The sequence below is a fragment of the Thunnus thynnus genome, chromosome 9 (assembly GCF_963924715.1).
Source record: "Thunnus thynnus chromosome 9, fThuThy2.1, whole genome shotgun sequence".
NCBI classification, from domain to species: Eukaryota; Metazoa; Chordata; class Actinopteri; order Scombriformes; family Scombridae; genus Thunnus; species Thunnus thynnus.
The window spans coordinates 4,070,676-4,091,766 of record NC_089525.1 but is presented as its reverse complement, the minus strand read 5'-3'; positions in this window follow the sequence as shown (position 1 = coordinate 4,091,766).

The window sequence follows — 21,091 nt, the reverse complement described above, 5'->3', positions numbered from 1 at the left end:
GCTCCCTCTCTCTTGATCACCCATACATACGCTTTCTATTTCTCTCTTTCTCTCTTCCTCACTTTCTCCCGGCGACTCAGTTAAATGACATTAAAACATCAATATCACTGAAGTTATTTCCATTCTTTGTAGCAACACCTACTTCCAACCCTGGTCGAGAGGAGGGTCAGCTGACACGGGCTGACCCATACAAATGGAGCCCTGACACAGGTTTAACCCACTGGGTCGATCTAAACTCTGGGCCGGCATGACTCTGGAGAGTAGCTGATGCAGCGTTATTATCATGTTCTGCCTTAGAACTGTCACTGGTTATTGACTCAGTGTGCCAATGTCCAGTCAAAAACTAGATTTTTCTCTGCATAATGGTGCACCACCTACAGATCGGAGACAGCCTTGGAGAATTTGCCCCCTCATCTGTGCTGCATGTGAAACATTAGCATGGTAGAAACAAAGTTAGTCACACTGAATCATATCAACTGGCCAAATTTAAAGCTTTATCTCAGAATAAAACCAAAACCAAGAAGCTTGATAAGCCTCTTGAATCTGCCTCCAGAATCATATCAAAGTGTTCATTAATAATTTCCATGGTAGTCTCCATAATTCCTGCACCAGGAGAGGAAAGAAGGATGGTGTGGTATGGTGAGGACTTAATTTTGGAATTTTTACTTTACGCCCGCTGGTAATACTAGACCCAGGAGGACAGGGTTTATGAGTGGACTAGCTAAAGAGATGGAACTAGAAAGAGGACCCACACTGGACTTTTTATATAGTCTACCTGTTAAGACATTTTCCTGGCAGTGCGTGATTACCTGCAAGAATAAGAAAATGATTGCTTGTGTATGAGTGGGAGGGTGATACATATAATAGAAGACAGCTTGTATGAGATGGAAGTGGGTGTTTGTCAGGCTTTCAGTAAGTGCCATGTTTTGTTCAGGACAGCCTTACAAGGGATAACCACAGGCCTTCTCTCCTCTGTGTATCTGTGTGTGTTTGTGTGTGTGTGGTGTCCTTGCAGGGTAGCAGCAGATTGCATTATCATGTATGGCCTGTCTCTGGCTGACCAGAATCCCTGATGCCTCTCCGACACTCTGCAGACAAATCAGTCAGCCATGTAAAGCCAGTGAGGAAAAAACATGCTGCCACTGAGCAGCCATAAAAATACTCAATTTGTCATATAAAGATCTGGTCAGTCAGCTGTGCAAAAAACAGCTCCCACGCCCCCAAATAAATAAGTACAGTTGGTCAATGTTTTATGCTCCTACAGTGGGACAAATATATATTTCAGCATCAGGGCTTTATTTACCCATCAAAAAATGAGGTGTTGCAAGTTATATATTATATACTTACATTATCCCAGTGAATTATATAACATCTTTATCACACCCACATCTGCCATTGCATTTTTCTTCACAAGTATCCTCCACCCTTTTAGTTCACACAAGGAGCTATTTGAGAAATAGTAGCTGAAATAGTAGAAAAGTTGATTTCTCATGAGGAAGTTGGAACCACTGTGGAATGTCAAACCCACGGTTTAACAAAAAAGTGAGACTACACATGACTAATAATGTATGTAAACTAATATCTTATGATTAACTGAAGCTGGTTTATCTCTGAAATTTGGTCAGTTGTCTGTCAGACAGTACAGCTAATGGTGTTGGGTCATTTGTGGTGCAACCCTTTTGCCAGACAAAAATGATATTAGACGATTCTGTAAAACCTTGGATTACAATCAAGTTGTTTTTTTATGTCCTCTGCCAACTGTTTAAAATTTGTAGTTTCTACAATATTTGCACACTGCAAATACAGCATGGTTTAAGTTAGGAAAAGAGTTTGGTTGCTGCTAATGTCATTTGCACATCTGTGATGGTCTTCTGCATGAAAGTTGGACAAGCGACAAACATATCCACCACCCCGACCTCCTGTCCCTGAACGCCTGCCTCACTGCATATAGGGCACACTGTTTCTTGTGTGACGTTGGCATTGCATATTGTGAGGTGCAAAATCATCCAATATGGATGTAATTTCTAGGGATACTTGGCTGTGTGGTGACACTAATGGGAAAAAGTCTGGTCAAACCTAAATAAACAAGAACCAAAAGCAAAGCAATGCTTAAATGCAATGTTTTGACATGCAAGGTTGTCCATCATCCAAACGTCCATGTCAACAAAAAACAGGCTACAAACAAAATATGCATATGCAAAAAACAACTTCACATACAATTAGGAGTGCACATGATACAAAATAACATCCCTATACATTTTCTTTGTGCAGAGAAAATGCACAATGTAGCCCATAAAGAACATGTAATACACATTTTTTTGATAAACTTCAAGATTTTATATGAAAGGTTATTCTCTCAGTTCGCTCAACACAATAATTAAACACAATATGCGTTAAAAGAAGGTTCATGCTACCTGAAGCAAAAACAAGTCTGATACAGAAAACAGAGCATGTACAGAGAGATGGTTAGTTGGAATTCATTGCCGGTGCATATTGTTAAAGAGAATGCTAATGATCGGTTCAAAATTTTGTTAAAACAGTATCTCCAAATATTTCATGAAACCATAACTGAATCATGTGTGTGTAAACTAGAAAAAAATGGTGCAAGAAATAAAATATAAACCTGGGTGAAAGTAGAAATCCCCTTGGCAGAGAATGAAAAATCTGTTTTAATACCCTGTTTTCTTGGGATTAAATATGTGAAAGCGCAGGATGGATAAATATATACTTTAAGAAGGCCATTCAGACAAGGATTTATGTTTATTAAGAATTACCATTTATTTATATGAAGAAAAAAAACAAGTTTGCTATGAATTCTTGAGGAATTACGATTGATTTATATGTTTATATGTTATTTATATGTTGAAAGGATGACAATTTTTTTTCTCTTCCATGTGTACTTGATTGTTAATTCAATGAGATGAGCTATTTTGTTTGTTGTGTTTATGTGGCTACAGTATGTATAAGTGTGTATGACTGTATGTATGGTGGACCCCAGGAAGAATAGCCAATGCTTACACTGGTGCTAATGGGGATCCTAATAAAGAAAGAATACAATGTTTAAAAAAAAAACAGAAAAGGGAAAATGTGTATGTTGTGCAGCTTATGCATGAAAAAAATGAATATCTGTTCTAGGTTTTGGCACCAGGAGGAGGCATATCATCATAGAGGGAGTAAGGAAATGACATTTCTGTGATTCCTGTTTTTATTTTTTTATGTCAAATTGCTCATTTAAACCATGGGGTGACACTGTGTTTAAAGTATAGATCCAAACGTTTCATGTTGTAGAAATTTTTCTCCAGATCTTAGCAAACTGATATATTACACTGTACATTGCATTTTCCTGGCTAAAATTTTTTACTGGCTAAAACATTGCACCATGATAGTGACACTGTCATCACCATGGTACAACAATCATGGCGATGACCATAAATAGGTTTGTTCTAGCTAATGTTGGCTAAATGTCATGTTATAGCCTCAGACAGAGGTTTTATCCCCAATTACTCCATCGACCTCCCTGCATATACTGTGTAGGGACCAGTTTTCAAAACGTGTTCACTAGATTATTCTGCACCTGCTGCCAGTACCAGAAGACTTACAAGACGACATCTGGACAAGGGAAAGAAGGCTAGTATCCTATATTTGGACCGAAACTTCTCTTTCACTGAAAGAAAAGTTTGTACAGATGCAGCAACAGATGGGATGGCCAATGCTACGGCTCATCTTTGAGGCTGAGGCCTCATGGACATGGTCCAATGCCTACACAAGGAGAGAGATCCTGTGGGGGCAGCTCTGGTCATACTCATACCACTCCTCAGCATGGAGGAATATGCACTGAACAAAGAGACGGCAGGGATAATGATAAAATGTTCCAAAAACATTACATAAAACCATGAATCTTAGCAGAGACGGACAAATGAAAACAACGGTGATCAAGACATCTCTACACAACTTGACCTGATGCTATAAAAATCTTGGATGTAGCTGTAAGACTAAGAGCAGAGTCTGCCTCAATAATTAGGCAGGCTGAGAATGAACATCCATTTACAGCTGCAGAGGCACCCATCCAGTCTGGCCTTCACAAGTTTAGCAAAAAAACTGACATTTTTTATAGCCTAATAATAATAATAATCATATATTAAAGAGTTTTATCAATATAAGATACTGTCTGCAAAAAATAATTGCTTCAGCCCCAGCACTCCTGATATAAAAAGGTATTAATACACACATCATGAAATTATGTAAAAATGTTTTCTCTAATCCAATTCACATATTTGCCTGTGGCTGGTCTTACTGAATATGTGTGGAAAATGACAAACATCCTGCCTACAAGGAACCTGACTGAACAAGCTAACCAGTGGACTAACCCAGAATTCTCTCAATTCATTCAAAGCAGCACTACCGTGGGTGTATCAGGAGAGCTGGATACAGTGTGACAGAGTTAGCTTTGTACCCAGTTTGTCCCACCTTTCACTGGAATTAATGAGTGCCATCTTTAAACACAGTATCCAGCTCTTAACACACTACACACTACACAGCAGTCTTATCACACAAGCAACTGACATAAGATTGAACCTCATCACAACTGTCACTTACACTGCAGTGAAGTAATGGCAGTTGTGAAGCATTAGTGTGAAAACTGTAAGCTTATTCAAACAATATCTACAAAATAGCATAAATAGCACTGACTTTAATAACTACTACTACAGGGGCCTACATGACCAGAGGGGAAAATATGGAGTGAAATTAAAATTAAACAGACCTTCGTAACAGTTAGACTTGACAAACACAGGTGTAGCTAATAAAATGGTTAATTCCTGCATTGCAATGACTGCTAGAACAGAGCCATAGCCTTTGTTAATGTTTTCAGTTCCATCTGTGCTTTTGCTGTTATGACAAGTCAACGTGTGAAAAACAGCTATCCAAAATTAGCTTGTAAAACAATATGTAAAGCAAAAGATAGACAGACACTTGTCAGGGAAGAAAACAGGTGATAAACCAGTCAGTCAAGTCCAAATTATGAAGAAGGCTATCTTTCTCTCAAGTGCAGAGTTAGTTCAGTAGGAAACTCCTTTGTCTTTTTTGTTAATTAATTGTTACTTAATTGTTACTAATGATAAGCATGAGTGAAAAGAAGTATGCAGTTTATATTTTTGATAATATTGTGTTAATAATATTCAATGTGGCTCTCTTTGTTGCTAGTTTCCCGAATATTGTTAACGATTGATAAAAATGCATTTCTTTTTTTTCCAGCTTCTAATTGCAGACACAACAGATAAAATTCAGAAACCACAGGCTTAGCTCAAACATTAGCTAACATAGTGTAACATAACGTAGCTGCACTTCTGGTTGGTCAGAGCTTGTGAGGTCCACACATCTTGACACCATTTACACTTTACATTGACATGCAATCTGTATCTGAATATTCTATATCTGGACAAGGAAAAACATATGTTAATACAAGGCATTAATGCTCTCAGAACACATTGTGATTGGACTGTGATCGGATCAGCCAGACTACATTAGAGTGTTTTTGGACATCTTGGAACCATTTTTGGAGGAGTTGGAGCAAGATGGTGATGATGGTGATGGAAGAACTGACAAGTTTTGCACTCCTCCTGGCTAGAATGGTTTGCTCAGAAATGTGATGTGCTTGTCATTTGTACAAGCAAAATCATACTACTGTGAGTTATTATGCACATGTGTGTTTTGGTAGGTAAAACAATGAATATCACAATGAGTGTTTCACTCATTGTGATATTGTAAAATTTAGAGAATTCTGGAAAATATACAAAAGCTAAAATATTGCTGCATGTTTTGGGAAATGACTGGCACTAATGGAAGGTGTAAGCAGATAGTGGTAAATATGCATAACCACAGGTATGGTCCTTGAGAAGGAAAAGCCACCCAGCAAGTTGAAAGGAGACATAACTCTGCCTCTTCCCGCTATCTTAAGCAAGCATGGCAAAAGCTACAAGTAGTAGCAATAGCTATAAGTGCTCCCTAACAAAAAGTGAATCCACATCCACAGCTTTACTGCCTTGACCTGGATCGCGCCATGTTTGTTGACACATCCGCAAGCGTCGCTTATCTAATTGAAATAGTGAGATCTGATTGCAATGAGTAGACTCAAGATGATGAGAGCTTACTATTTTTACATACCAATTAATGGAAAGGCTCATGGATCAGATGTCATTATCCAGATAATACAATCAGATACAGATCACATGGTAATACCAGGTGCAAATGGGTCCCTTGAGTTGAGAACATTATGATCTGATAGTTTGTTTCCATTTTTATCTTTGCAATTTTGTAACCAGATGTAGGGCCTATCTGTGATCACCCGTCAGTCCAATTTGGATGATTTGACACCTGGGTATAATGTGCTTTCACTCAACATAAATACAACTGGATCATCCGGGACACATCATGAGGACAGTGGAATGACGGGGAGGAAGGAGGACAGGAGAATTGAGTCTGACGGGAGATAAATGTCTACTCAGTCAGGATGCGGAGATGAGATGATTATTGACATAGATGGAGAGGTCAGAGAGGAAGAAGGGCTGATGGGAGGATTAAATGTCATAACAAGGACAGCAGGAGGGAGTAAAGGTTGGACAGAGAAAGAAATAGGACAGATAAGGATGGCTGAAGGAATGAGGAGAGACAAGGACTGGAGGAAATGAAAGAGAGAGGCAAGGAGAGACCAAAAGTAAATGATAAATAAGGACAAGCTTGGCAGTGTATTTTCTTTCATAATAAGACTTGGCAATCTTACTTGAAGTCATTTTTGTCAATTTATCTAACAACAGCAGCAGATTCCGCTGGTTTCAAGAACTTGTACTTTCTGAAAATGAGATTACATTAATGAGATTAACTTGAAGCAAGCACGGCTTTCTCTAAACAGCAGAACAATAGAGCTGCACTATAATACTCTACTGAACGTGAGGGGAATTTTCTTGACTTGACCATGTTTTGTATGTCTAACACTTGCATCTTTCCATTGACTTTGTACAGTATGCAGTCTGGCTGCATCTCAAATTTGCATGTTCAATGTGAACCTTTACAGTCTCCTAATTAAATGAATTCCCAAACAATTTGAGCAAGTCTGCACTATGTGATTTGTATTTTTAACAGTAGATATTGTACGTAGCCAAGACAAATTTCCTTCGGGACAATAAAAGTCTATCTTATCTTATGTTATCTTATTTTATCTTATCATACAGTATACTGTAGGTTTGTGCACCATCCTATCCAGGTTTTAAATATAACTTGTCAAATCTTTTACTTAGTGTTTGTATGTAAATAAGGATTGTTAGGATTTTATCTATACAGGTACGACATACTGGTATCAATATTCCTCTTTAATGTGACCTTCATTTATGTATGTATTGAAAAGGTACTCTCTAAGTTAATAATTGTGGAGTTGTTTCATATGATAGCAAGTGATACCTTGCAAGTGATTTTTGATTCACAGTCAAGACAGACTTGTCACATTATTCTGGGCATTGGAGCTGTTGTCAAGCTGGTGGAGTGGACTGGTGCTGGTGGAACAGCAGTCGCTTTGCTCAGAAAGTCCCAAACACTACAAATATATGGTTTATTGTCCCATTAGGCACCCGTGAGACCCCCATAACGCACAACAGCATACACATAGCACATACATACTCCATATGTAACGGGAACATTAGTGGTGTTTTCATTTGCTTTGCTACAGCTAGCCTTCTCTTCAGAGTATTACAACCTGTCGCTGTAACAAGATATAACATGTTAATGAATCAGCTTTAGAAGTACTGGTGGGTGGATTTTGTCACCTTTGAACAGAGATAGACTACCTGTTTCCCCCAGTTTAGCACTAAACTAACCTGGTTGGTTTCATATTAGCCGTACAGACAGTGTGTCTTGACATTGAGTGGTCTTGACCAGTAATTTTTTTTCCAAAATGTTGAACAGTTCCTTTAAGACCAGTCTTTGGTTAACCATCTCTATATGACACTGACTGCATGAAAATGTAAAAAAAGTAGAAGCCTGACTGTAGTTATTACATGAATAATGCTTATGATGATGTACTTTGTGTCTAACAGAAATAGTTTAAAATGCATGGTGCTAAAGCTGAAACACTAGGAGAAGTGGGAAAAAAAAGATTCTGAGGCCATTCAACATGCAGAAGAAAAATAAATGAGGCATGGGAGAGAAAAGGCAGAATAGAAAAATCAAGCAGAGTAATTACACATATGAGTGATGATGAGTGTCAGAGGGAGCAAGGAAATGGCGAAAGGATGAAACATTCAATTGAAGATTAAATGGAATACTTTCTCCAACATTATGCAAAATGTGTAAAAAGAATTCCTATATCATCTATTTAAATCATCAATTGGAGCTGCAATAGGGACGATGCTGTAGATTTACTGTGAAATCACGCTGATTGTTGCCATGCTGCCAGGCATAATCACTGCCGAAAAATGTACTACACCCACAGGGAGTGGTAAATCCAGAGGACACACATGGGAGTAACATCTGTGTGCCACCTACAGGTTTCTGGTGAGACATTTTGAAGCCTGAAGTGTTAGTTACCGTTCACTGCCATCTTGGCAATTTCTGCTACCACAATATTCAAATTTGATCAAAGGGAAGGAAGCGTGGATGGAGTTTCAGTGAGACAAACAAGTGGCAATCAGCCCAATTGAGTGTGACGTGCTGAGACACCTTTCAAGTACTAAAGTACCACACAGAATGCCATAAAGCACCACAGTATCTGTAGTACAGTGCCACAGAACATGTTGTAAAATACAGCAGAAACCTATGACAAAGGACCACAAAATCTGTGGTTCAATCTGATTGGTCAGTGTATGGCAATGCCCCAGCTGAGCAGTCGACTTCAGATGAGAGGAGTGAAACAGAAACAGAATTTGTAAAAACTGACTAGAGTGATTTTAAAGCTTTTTGACAGACCATTGGATATGGATATACTGTATAGTAGAGCTAGAGAAGAGATAGAATGTATGGTACATTTTAATGTTGATATTCTTGCTTGGAGAGATTTACCACAAAATGTCCAGTTAGATGTGAGCTAACTTACATCATAATGTCTTGACTGAGCTGTTTCCTGGCATATTTTAAAATAAACTTTATACACATTTGATCATATCTGAAAGGAATTTGAAAGCTAAACAATAATTTGTGACTCCAACATAAGAGGATTCTTCCTAGTAATTGTAATTAACCAGCTAAGCATTAGCCAAGGTCATAAGCTAACTAAAATGGCAGGGAAAGTTGACAAAGAGACTCTATTATCCTCTTAACAGGAGTCCAGGGCAGAGTCAGTGACTGCCAACAAAGAATGCTAAAAGTCTAAAAGCTGGTGGTAATAATCTGTAAAATAGATGCGTGGTGGTATAATATTGTCTTTCACATTACTAAAACTAAAGGAATAAACTTTAAGTGTACTGCTATGTAGCTAATTTAACTTAAAGTAAAGGATGTAAAGGAATGTACATTTAAGAAGGATTTCATAGATTTCTTAGCATTAGTGTAAGGCTTATTCAGCTTTTATAACTGACCATGTTTATATTTTCATAGAAGAGATGAGCAATATTATGTAAATCACCTGTAGGCTACAATGTTCAACAATGCAATACAATAGACCTGCAATACAATGCCTACCTTCAAGAAAATTTTAATTTTCAATTGTTTTACAATAAGTCATTTCTAGTGTGGAAGTGTGTGTGTGTGCATGTGTGTGTATGCTTGCAATGTAATTATATCTACACTGTACAATGGGTAAGGTTTTATCTGAAAGAGACCACTGAATATATAATGAATAAGTAGCACACACATTTTAAATTTAATTATTTTTTTGAAGTTGAGGGATCTTACTGTCAGCAGTTTTGAGTACAGTCTTTGATCAAAAGTACAACTGCACGTTGTCTTTCTGTGCTCCTATATCTCTGTACAGAAGTTGGTGTCCCTCTGCTCCTGCGCTCGTGAAGATAGTGACTATATTTACAATAGGTAGAAAATATTTCTCAATAAAAACTGTTAATATTGAGTTTTTGGTGGTTGAAATCTCAAAGGCGGCTATCCACACTATCGAGCACTAGAGTTAGGTGGGAATTTCTTTTTTTTTTTCTGATTTGGGTGAAGTGCTACAACTTCTAATAGCTTGTTTTCTTACAGAGCACAAGCCACAGCTGCACCCACCTTATCCACACCATCACTATCACCTGCCATCCCTGAGGGCTACACTAACAAGGCTAGGCTCGACAGGGAGGAGATATAGTGTTATTACTATATATATATATATATATATATATATATATATATATATATATATGTGTGTGTGTATATGTGTGTGTGTGTGTATGTATGTGTGTGTGTGTGTGTGTATGTACAGTATAGCTACAAAGAAAACATGTCATTGTTTGAATTATTAAGACAGAGAAAAGTGTAAAAATATATACACTGTTGAAGATGTGTGAAGTTAAGCAACCTCTGATGATATAGAAGAGAGACATTTAACCCCTGATTGTACCACAGAACCTGTGTATGCTCTTTATTCACCTTTGACCCAGCACAACCAATAACCAACAAATCAATAATCAGCTTGATCTCTTCCTAGTTCCCATTCCTGTGTCACAACCCACTATGATCAGCTACCAGCAAAAAAAAAAAAAAAAAAACCTGACAGTGGTGGAGATACAAGCACACAAAAACAGATACAACATGAATCAGCCAATTTCTCTTTAAAAAGGAAAATTATCTAGCACAGCTGTTGTAATAGAGGATGACTCCTCTGTATTTTCAGCTACAGTATATCAGGTGGTGTCAGTTGGGGGCCAGTTTGGTCAAGAGTCAGCTGCTTTCTCATGAGTAACAGTACAGTAGGTCACTTAGCCGCAGGAATTGCAGCAATATACAATAGATACAATAAGGGGACTAACACATGTCAACTATAAAGGCCAGTCAACCTATAATATGAACAAAAATCAATCCAAATTTTGACTCAATAACCATGTGACTACTTCCGTGTTCATGTCATATCAGAGTAATTGTAATTACGAGTTCAAGACCTGTAAATAACATTCAACATCCAAGTCATAATACGACTAGGATACTCAGATTTTTCTGAAAACTCAGATATTTCCAATTTGGTACTTAAAAATATGGAAGTGCCTGAAAGCCAAACGAATACCGATCCCTCACATGAGCCAAAGACTGATGACAGTAGAAGACTGTCATAGTATTTTAATACGAAAACCTACTCTGTAATCATACATCTCTTTTGATCATGTTAACGCTCACAAGTTGAAAACATGGGAATTTTACCAACATCCATCCCTAATGACAAAGAACGTGGCATCAGCACTCCAGGAGGCTACAAGACTGGAGCTTTATGGGAGCGTCTATCCTCTTCCTGAGAACATAAACAGGTTCATATGCAAAGAACAAAACTCAATTGGACAAATGCCCTGGAGCAACAATTAAAACGTTTGTTGGAGTCTGTTAAAAAAAAACCCAACTCAATTCATCATAACATGAAGATCATGTTTAGTTTCTGTTGTTTGTATTTTTAGTCATGCTAGCAGCATGGCTGTAGTGGCAGCAATGTCAGTCTCATGGATTGTCAGTTAGTAACCACTTCGGTGGTTACTACTGGGTGGGTTGCTGTGAAATTGTGATTAACATTATACCTGTTATCATTATCACATGTTATCATTATCATTGTGAGCATGTTAGCCTGCTGATTTTAGCATTCTGCTCAACTCACAGCTGTACCTAAGTACATAAAGGGGCGTCGTATTCCATTTCACTGGGAAACACGTCACAGAAGCTAAACACACATTCTAACCTCTATTGCACTGTGACTTTAAAACTCCTACCATGTTTGAATCCAACAGGGAACCTTTGTTTCATGTCGCTTTCCCTTGTTTCTGTCATCTCTCCTCTTGTGCTTCCCCCACAGAAGATATATTTTGAAATAAATAAGTCAACTATAATTTTCTAGTCTTAGTGGAGGAAACTGGGAATCGCGGGGACAGAGTGACGCCAGCAGACGGAGGTGTAAGACTGTCTTTGGAACTCCACTGCTTTGACTTTGTTTAAACTGAGTGTACCTCTCCATGGTCGAGTTCCCCTTATAGAGAATTTACCGTCAGCTAAGCAATTAAATGCAGGATTTACACACTTGTCAGGATATTACAGCCGCTAGTAAGACAAACAATATGACTAAAGCCTGCTCCTCTGGGCCCTGCCGCATACCAATAACATAAATATACTCCTTTGTCTCCAACACTCACACTCTCCCCGCTCTCTCACTTGTTCTCTCTATATGTCATCCTTGACCCATCTCGTTCTGTTTCCATCTCCTCATTCTCTTCTCATTCTTTTTCACACAAATCCCCTCCATCTATCCACAATCTTCTTCTAGTTAGCGCTGTCTAGCTCTCCCCTTCACCTAGACACTGTTAGGCTGTTTCTCCCATATTTTGCCCCTTTTCATCCAATCTCTTTATTCCTTCGCTCTCACCTCTCTGGCCAAAAGGGTAATCACTCTTCCCCTGCCTCTAACCGCAGCTTTGATTTGTAGTTTCATATGCAAGCTGTAATTCATAGCTGTGCAGTTATTCAAATCAGCGGAGGCTCTTGTGTCTCTATGTTCTGTCTGCAAAGGAATTTTGCCTCAAGGTGTTTAGGTGTCTGTCTGTCTTTGCTTGTATGTATGCACCTATGTGCAGTGATGTAGAAATATATTTTAAAACAGATGATTGCTGCTCCTCAGGAGGCAAACAACCACAAATATGAGATAAAATCAATTTGAAGGTGAGTTAAATGCATACAGGTCTACCCTTCTCTGTATCCTTGCATGAATGTGACTGTTGTTGTAGCATGCATAGCTGCACACGTGTGTGTTTGTGTGTGTGTGTGTGTGTGTGTGTGTGTGTGTGTGTGTGTGTGCCCTTGCTTATGAAAATGAATGCGTCCTCCTAGATCAATACTTATCCGCCACATTTTTCCCCTTGTGTAATTAGATAGACCACCAGGCACAGGCATTATTCATACATGCAGACATGAATCTATTGGTTATAGTGTCTGCATGCATAATATCAGTGTTTACTGGTGCCTGACAAAAACCAACTTAGCAACATTTTTTCAATTTAACTGATGGTGAATGCTTTCCTTGCACATACAGTATACATCAGTATGCTTGGGATCAAGCCCTGCCATTTAAAAATGCAAGTAGTGTATCTAACCAATTTTTCTTAGTTCAGATCATTCCAGTGCAAGGTAACTGGTTTAGGGGCCCATTTATAAACAAGATTAATATTTGAGGTGTGTTATTAAAGAGGTATTAACAGGACGAGTTGTGTTCAGACAGGAAGCAAAGTGAATCTTTGCCTCATGCCATCATGCATGTGTCCTCTTTTGTTTATTCACTACACACCACTGATGTACTGACTGTACAGGCATTAGCTATAAGCTAACTATCAACAGACACACTGACTGTGTCTGTGAGTGTTCTTCTCTTTGTGTTCAGCTCAGCCTCTAGACTGATCTCGAGAAGGGTCTGCCTGCAGGTCACCTCTGTGGGGACACTTCTGGTGCTTGCTCCACTCACAGGGCAGCTCCACTCTCAGGACAGGAAATTACATGTTGGAGGTTTTTTGCCCGCATTTAAAACCGTAGAAGATGCGAGAAATGCCCAAAGTTGTTTTCAAGAGCTGTACATAGCGATGGTGATGTGATGGTGACTTGTTTGCTATAAAGTAATCAAAGATGCTATCTCGAAGATCTCTGAAGATTTTCATTTAAATAAATGTCTATTAAGTCACTATCTATCAACCAATGAGCTAACATAATGGTGACTGATGAAAGCCCTTGCATTTGCAGTATTATCAAAGAGCATGATTATTATGAACCAGGTGTCGGCACCAGGCGTCTCGCTATAGATTCAAATCAGCAGAGCTAACGCAACAGACTCGAACTTCATTTGCTTGTGTGTGAATTAGGTAAATAACATAAATAAACTGTCTCTGCTGCACTTCGCTGTCATTTATGGTCATGCTATATCCTCTCCTCTCCACTGCTCTCTTGTGTTTCAGGGAGGGCTCTTTGCATGTGTGTAGGTTAATGCCAATAAAGCATTGTGACACAGTGTAACTCTGACTCTCTTCTCTTTCACACTCGGTATCTTAAACTTAGTATTTTATTCAATACTACTCTGGACAAAATACTGAAAATACATTGTTTCCAGTTTTATGGAAGTAACAGTGCTTTGTCACAGCTTTAGATGATCTGTGTGAAAAGTCTATTGTTTACTTTCTTTTTTTGTAAAACTGCAGCATATTTGCGAGTAAAGTGTTCAGTTTGAAAGACACCTGTCCTTGTCATTATTTGAAGTTTCCTCAACAGCAGTGACGGGTAAATGTGTATTATCCAAAACATCATCTAGTCTGAATGTTTTGCTCCATACTAGTTGTGCTGTTCAAAGAGTTTATGTTATCAGTTTGTGTAAATCTAAATGACTGTAACTACCAAATGTTATCTAATCAGACTATCTATTATGCCAACAGTGGCTAGCGTTAGCTCATTAAGCCGATTTCACATATACAAAGCAAACTTTTCCACATATGCCATATTAACATAAAGCTTGTTTTGGTAGATTTCTCATATATCAATAGATATATATAGGCTAGAGTCTTGAAAGGTTGTAAATACAACCTTTATCAGTGTGATTAAATAGGCTATCAATTGTGAGCTTTTCATATTAAATTCACCTGATCACAGTTAAATAGTCTGTCTGCAAAGAGAAATGATGACTCAGACATTGTGAATAGAAGGAGAACAGTACATGTGTTGTATCTGAGAGCTGAGGAGAGGCTTCAAGCAGTAAGCAGTGTTTGTTCAATCAATGATCTATAGGCTATATTTGTTTATGAATCAATCCATAAATACCGCTATGTCGACAGAGTTAATCACTATGTGCTACGTTGACAGAATAAATCAATACATTCAATATTTACATAATACTGCTATGTTGCTAGTCTATGATTAATGAGTCGATATGAATTGTTATATTGGCAGAATCAATCACTTCATACAGTATGTTGACAGATGTATATCGCTAAATATATCTCGTCTCTGTACGGGCAGACTCATAAAGTCTTGAGATGAGTGAAAGTTTTTCACTCGTTAAAACTTGTGTGGACATGTCTGTGTGTCAGTTTGTGCGTCTAATCACGTCTTTCTCCTGACTTTGTATACAATCGTACCACCTCTTAAATTCACTTTGTGTTCTGTGTGGATACACAGTACGAGTTGTACTTTAGCACAACTGTGCTTTGAGGTGAATTCTAACATCAGTATTGCAACATGCTGATGTTAAGCCGGTCAGTATTACAATGGTCACCATCTTAGTAGTTGTGTTAGGACATTAACATTCACTCATTAGCATTAAACACAAAGTACAGCTGAGGCTGATGGAAATATTATTAGTAAACCAAAATATTGAAATTTGGATCAAATTTTGGCCTGATGATGGTGCTGGATGAAAAAGTAAGAGATCACAAATGTTATTTGCTATAATTCATCCTCATATGATGTCTGTACTTAATTTGATCACAGTCTATCCAGGTGTTAAGACATTTCATTTGAACCAAACGTGTCAACCTGCTGGTATTGATGAAAAGTCAGAGGAGCACCAAAGTCATTAGGATTTATCCTCTTGCGTCTATGCATATCAGTCTCTGCACCAAAGTGGTTCACTAAGTGGCATTGCCATTCCTAGAGACACGCTTCTAATGTGGGTAAAAATATTGCCAAACCCAGTGGCTGAGGTGGATGCTGAGGGTAGAGGTGAGGCTTTGAAATGCTATAATAGTGTCAGCAAGTGTTAGCATAGCTTTAAACTGAGTGATAAGACAGCAGCAGGAGAGAGAGCAGGAGAGGAGAGAAGAGTATGCCATGCACAGTGAACTCTAATTGGCTGCTGTAGCTCGCAGGCTAGGCTTCATTAATAGCAACATCAACAGCTCTGACAGTTTATGTGGTCCTTTGAAGTCATAATCCTTAAGATTTTCATTACATCAAGCCCTCTTTTTTAAAATATAATTCCTGGTGTTTTTTGGCAAAAGCCATTCAATGTGCTTACATTATGTAATCACCTCTCTATATAGTCGTCTTCATTGGCTTGCAGTATTTACAGGAAACAATGCATACATGTACTGGATGTGATGGGGGATACAAAAGCAGTGCATGTCCAGTTGTTTTTTTTGCATTTTGTAGATAATCAAAGCATGTTTGCTGCCTTTGCTGTTGGTCACACATGTGTCTTTTGAATGGAACTCTGGGTTCCATATTATGTAAATGTGTTTGCTTTTACCACTGGTAATCATACGTGTTCTCAGATCTAGCAGGACACAAATCTCTGGGATTATAACTTTAATTAACCTTTCGCAAACAGACAAGTAAGCAACCTTATTAGAGCAGAAGTCTAATGAGGAATTAATATAATATTTCGCCTAAATATTTACTGCAATAAAAAAAACACCAGTTTGTCGATGAGACTTTGATGTTCTTAACATCTGGAATGTGTTTCATCTGTTGCTTACTGTCCATCATCTGAGCAGTTCAATGTAAATTTGGGGGGCGGATGTCTTGACATTTCAAACAGTGTCTTTGTACACTCTGATCATATTCATGCTGAAAGCTTATGCACATGACTGTAAATGTTTGTCTCCTGACTCTAACCACACCCAGGCTAAAAGCCTGCTTAGCCTGTTGCTGTCAGCTTTCATCTCTGCAACCATCTGCCCCTGTGTGGGGTCTGTTGCGATTAGTGTGTGACCATGCACACACACACACACACACACACAGAAGTGAGTTTAGGCGGGCATCTTTCTGCGTATTTAGTGTATCTGCATATGTGTATATTCGCTTGTGGATTGAAGCATGTGCAGGTTTCTACATCTGTATTAGTGTGTGTGTGTATATGTGTATTTGTGTGAGAGTGCTTTGCCCAGTCAGCTGTGCACTCATCATATTACCAGGGGTTGTTGCAGCACAGCAAATAATTCATGGCCCAGCTAACCAAGCCAAGAGACAAGCAGGCTTGGCTTGTACTGGAAGTCTAACAGAAAGTGATCCCAAGAGTGTGTGCCTGTTTGTGTGAGATGCTCAGAAAATGTGTGTGTGAGTAGGTGGAAACAAAAGAGCTTTGTATACTTTATGTCTTTATGCATATGTTTGTTCTCAAATGCATGTATTTGTAGTTAAGGAACAAAACATGAACCAAACGCACATTGTGTAATTAAATATATTAGAAATGTGTCAGATCTGTTTTAATCATCTGTGAAGCCACAGAGAGGATTATTGTTTTACAGACTGAAGTGGTGTAGTCATAGCAGCTACTGTACATATCAGCAGATGCACTGTGAAGTATGCTATAAAAACAGGAGTGTTTCTGCTTAACTATTGGCATGAAGGCAAATGGAGATATGATGGTCTCCTGCAGTTTGGATTTACTTGTATATGTTGTGATCTCTAAGCTAACACCTCTTTTTAGCAGCAGATATCAGCCATTAGCCTAACTCTGGTCTCTATACAAAACCAAAAATGTAATATACAGAAAGTGACAACTAAATTGTAGCTCCGTTTAGCTTGAGTTGTAACAATAAGAGCCTATGGTACACAATTCTTTCACACAGCATTTACTTTCAGATATTTCCCATGATAATGCTCCATTCTGTTTATTTGCAACCCCATTTCCAAAAAATCCCTCAACCTGTGTCTACAGCTACAGAAAACATGAAAATCTCAAGACCTTTTTATCCAGTTTAGTTCCTCTCATAGTCTCATACTGTACACTGCTTGGAGGCGATAATAGAAGGTTCCCACAGAAAAGTTAAGATGTAAATTTTCCAAACCAAGCAGTTAGTCTTCATCCTTTTCCCTTGTATAACTGTAAAATACAGTTCCAAAATACTTCTGATAAAACATAAATCTCACCTTTGTGTTGCTCGTGCTTGTGATTGTTGCCTTTTTGGTTCTGGGGGAAAACACTATGACTGCAATACTCAGCAAGTCCCAGACAGGGTTATATCTGGTTAAGTGTTCTCATAAAGTAAATTATTTGTACCGTAATCATTACTGCTCCTTTGTATTTGCATTCTTTGTCTCTCTGCTGTATTTAGTGATCTTCTTTAGTTCTCTTTTCCCTCTTTTCTGCTGCTGTATGCCTTGCTGTTTTGTCCTCATATTTTGTTACTTTTCACTTTGAACTCCATTTATATGAAATGATGTAATGCAAATATATGTTAGCTTGAAAAATGACAAAAAACCTACAGTGTTACTGTAAGTCTGGTGACAGTGTTCAGGCTGTCCACTTGTGTAGCTCCCAGTAGATAGCTGATTATAATTTATAGCCAAAATCTGAAGGATTACACAGTTTAGGGGCCCGCTCACACCTGCATTAAAAACTGAAATTTTGTGATGAAGTTTATTAATTTCAATGGAATCTCTGCAATTTGTGGATTTGATCAGTGGGCTGAAGTAAACATGCAGAACTTGGGTTTGACTTGCCTTTGACTTAGAATACATGCTATTAACTGAATATAAAGCAGACTCTGCTGGCCATTGAGTGAACAGAGACCTGAAAAGCCCAAAATAGAGGAAGATATGGTCACTTATTAGCTGTGTTGCACCATCCACATTTATTTAAGTGACATTGGATCACCTGCGGTTTGCTTACCAGGAACTCATTGGAGTGGAGGATACCATTATCTACCTGCTTCACCATACAGCTTTTACTGCTGGAAGACAAGCTCAGTTGCATGCTGGTGGATGCTCCGCTTGTGAGCAGGATAACAGACTACCTGACCAACAGACCATAGTATGTGAGACTAGGAAGCAGTTTGTCAGAGACAGCGTTGAGCAGCACAGGGGCCACCCAGGGGACCGTCCTCTCTCTCGCTTCCTGTTCACCCTGTACACTTCTGACTTCAGGTACAACTCATGTCATGCCACCATCAGAAGTTCTCAGATGACTCTGCCATTGTGGGGTGTATCAACGGGCAACAGGAGGCAGAATACAGAGGCCTGGTGGACAGTTTTATTGAATGGTGCAGACTGAACCATCTGTGGCTAAATGTCAGCAAGACGAAGGAACTGGTTGTGGACTTCTGCAGGATTAAGCCTACTCTGACCCCTGTCTCTATCCATCATCTGTCATATGAGGTGGAATTGAGCTGAACTTCCTGAGGGCAATGGCAGAGAGAAGGATGCTGACCAATCTGGTTAGCATTCTACACAGGACCTCTCATCCCCTCCATGACGGGCTTGTTAAACAGAAAAGCACCTTCAACAACAGACTGATCTCTACCAAATGTTCCACTAAGCGACACAGAAGGTCATTTCTGCCAGTGGCCATCAAACTTTACAACTCCTCTCTTCTCTGCTGCAACATGGGATTAAGCTGATGCTTTCCACCCTGTGCTTCCCCTTTCTCACAAATAACTGATAGCTGGTCAAGAATTGCACTACATAATTATTATCTATAATAATAACAATAGGCCTCATTCACAAACAGGGCATTCGAACAAATCTTAAAAATCTTAAACTGTGCGTACAAACGTTTTAAGCACAAATCCAGGAGTCATCAATATGTTCTTACCTGAATTTGTTTTGACTCTGCGAACAGATTTAGAACTGCCTTAGACCATGCATACACACAAATCATAAATGTCCTACGGTCTTTAAAAAATGATACAGTCAATATTTATTCAATGTAAACACTATATTAGAACCACAAGTATTTAAAAAAAATGATTGGACCTAAATATACAACATGTAAAAGTGTGAAATTGCCAGTAATACACAATTTATTTACTAATTATAAAAGTAATAGCTAAGGCGTTGTAATCCATAAACCATCATTATAAATGTAATGAAATGATTAATATATTAAAATTGTCCTGTTTCCTACTTTTAGATGACCATAGCTTATATATGGGAGTTACTATATTGGAATGTGACAGCATCAGATTTGGCTGTGATATATGCAGATGGTTAACCAGCAGCCTGACAGTTCAGTAGAGGTAGAGGGAGGGACGCTCTGCTTTCTCTACATTACAGCCTGTTGTGGACAAAATACGATGCGCAGCAGTAGGAATTTATTTAGATCAGTTCCACAGATCTACACATTCACCAACTTTTTATTTATGTTACACACGTACTGCATGGTAGTAGGTCAACAGGTATGCAGGCTGTATTCAGGATTCACCATTAGGCTCCAAACAGTTGTGTCAATGACATGTTTACCAGTCAAACCTGCCTTGTCTGACTTCTACTTCTGAAACTATTCTTTCAGTAAAGTGTTTCTACATTTTTACCATCATGGTTCTCTTTGCAATGAGTGACAGCTCTCTGCACTGCTGCACCGCTCCAACAGAGCTTTCCCTATATAGAGAAACTGGGGCGTGGTAGTATGCTAATTACTGATAGCAGGCACGTTCCTGTCTATTTAGAATGATTCTGATTCATTAACATACGCACGCTGTTGTGACACTTAAATTTCCCTCAGGATTAATAAAGTATTTCTTACTCTTATTCTTATTTAGCCACAGGGGCAATATTTGGTTCCAGTTGCTCTGCAAGTTGGCCAGTGTACCACCATCACAAGACCTTCCACAGACATCACATGTTTTTCACATCCCAGGAGAAGCAATATCACACATTATCACACATCCACAGCTAAACAGCCAAAAGTACATTAGAGAATGTGCCCTTGTAATTGTGGTATATAAATCAGAGTTTGATCCTGCCTGCACCATCAGTACTATAACACCTAGACAGTTGGGGAGATTCTGCCTTCCCTGAAACCTGCAGCAATGTCCTCTTAGTCCTCTGTTGTAAGAACTGACATGACATCTGTAACAATAACATTCTAGATCGTCTTTGAAACATCTGCCGCAATGCCAGCCACAGTAGACACCCCCACTTTGTGACTGTATGCCGTGGTCGTTTAGGAATCCCCACTGGCTAGATCACTGTGAGAGAGGAATAGAACAACAGAATAAAATAATAGCAAAAATATCTA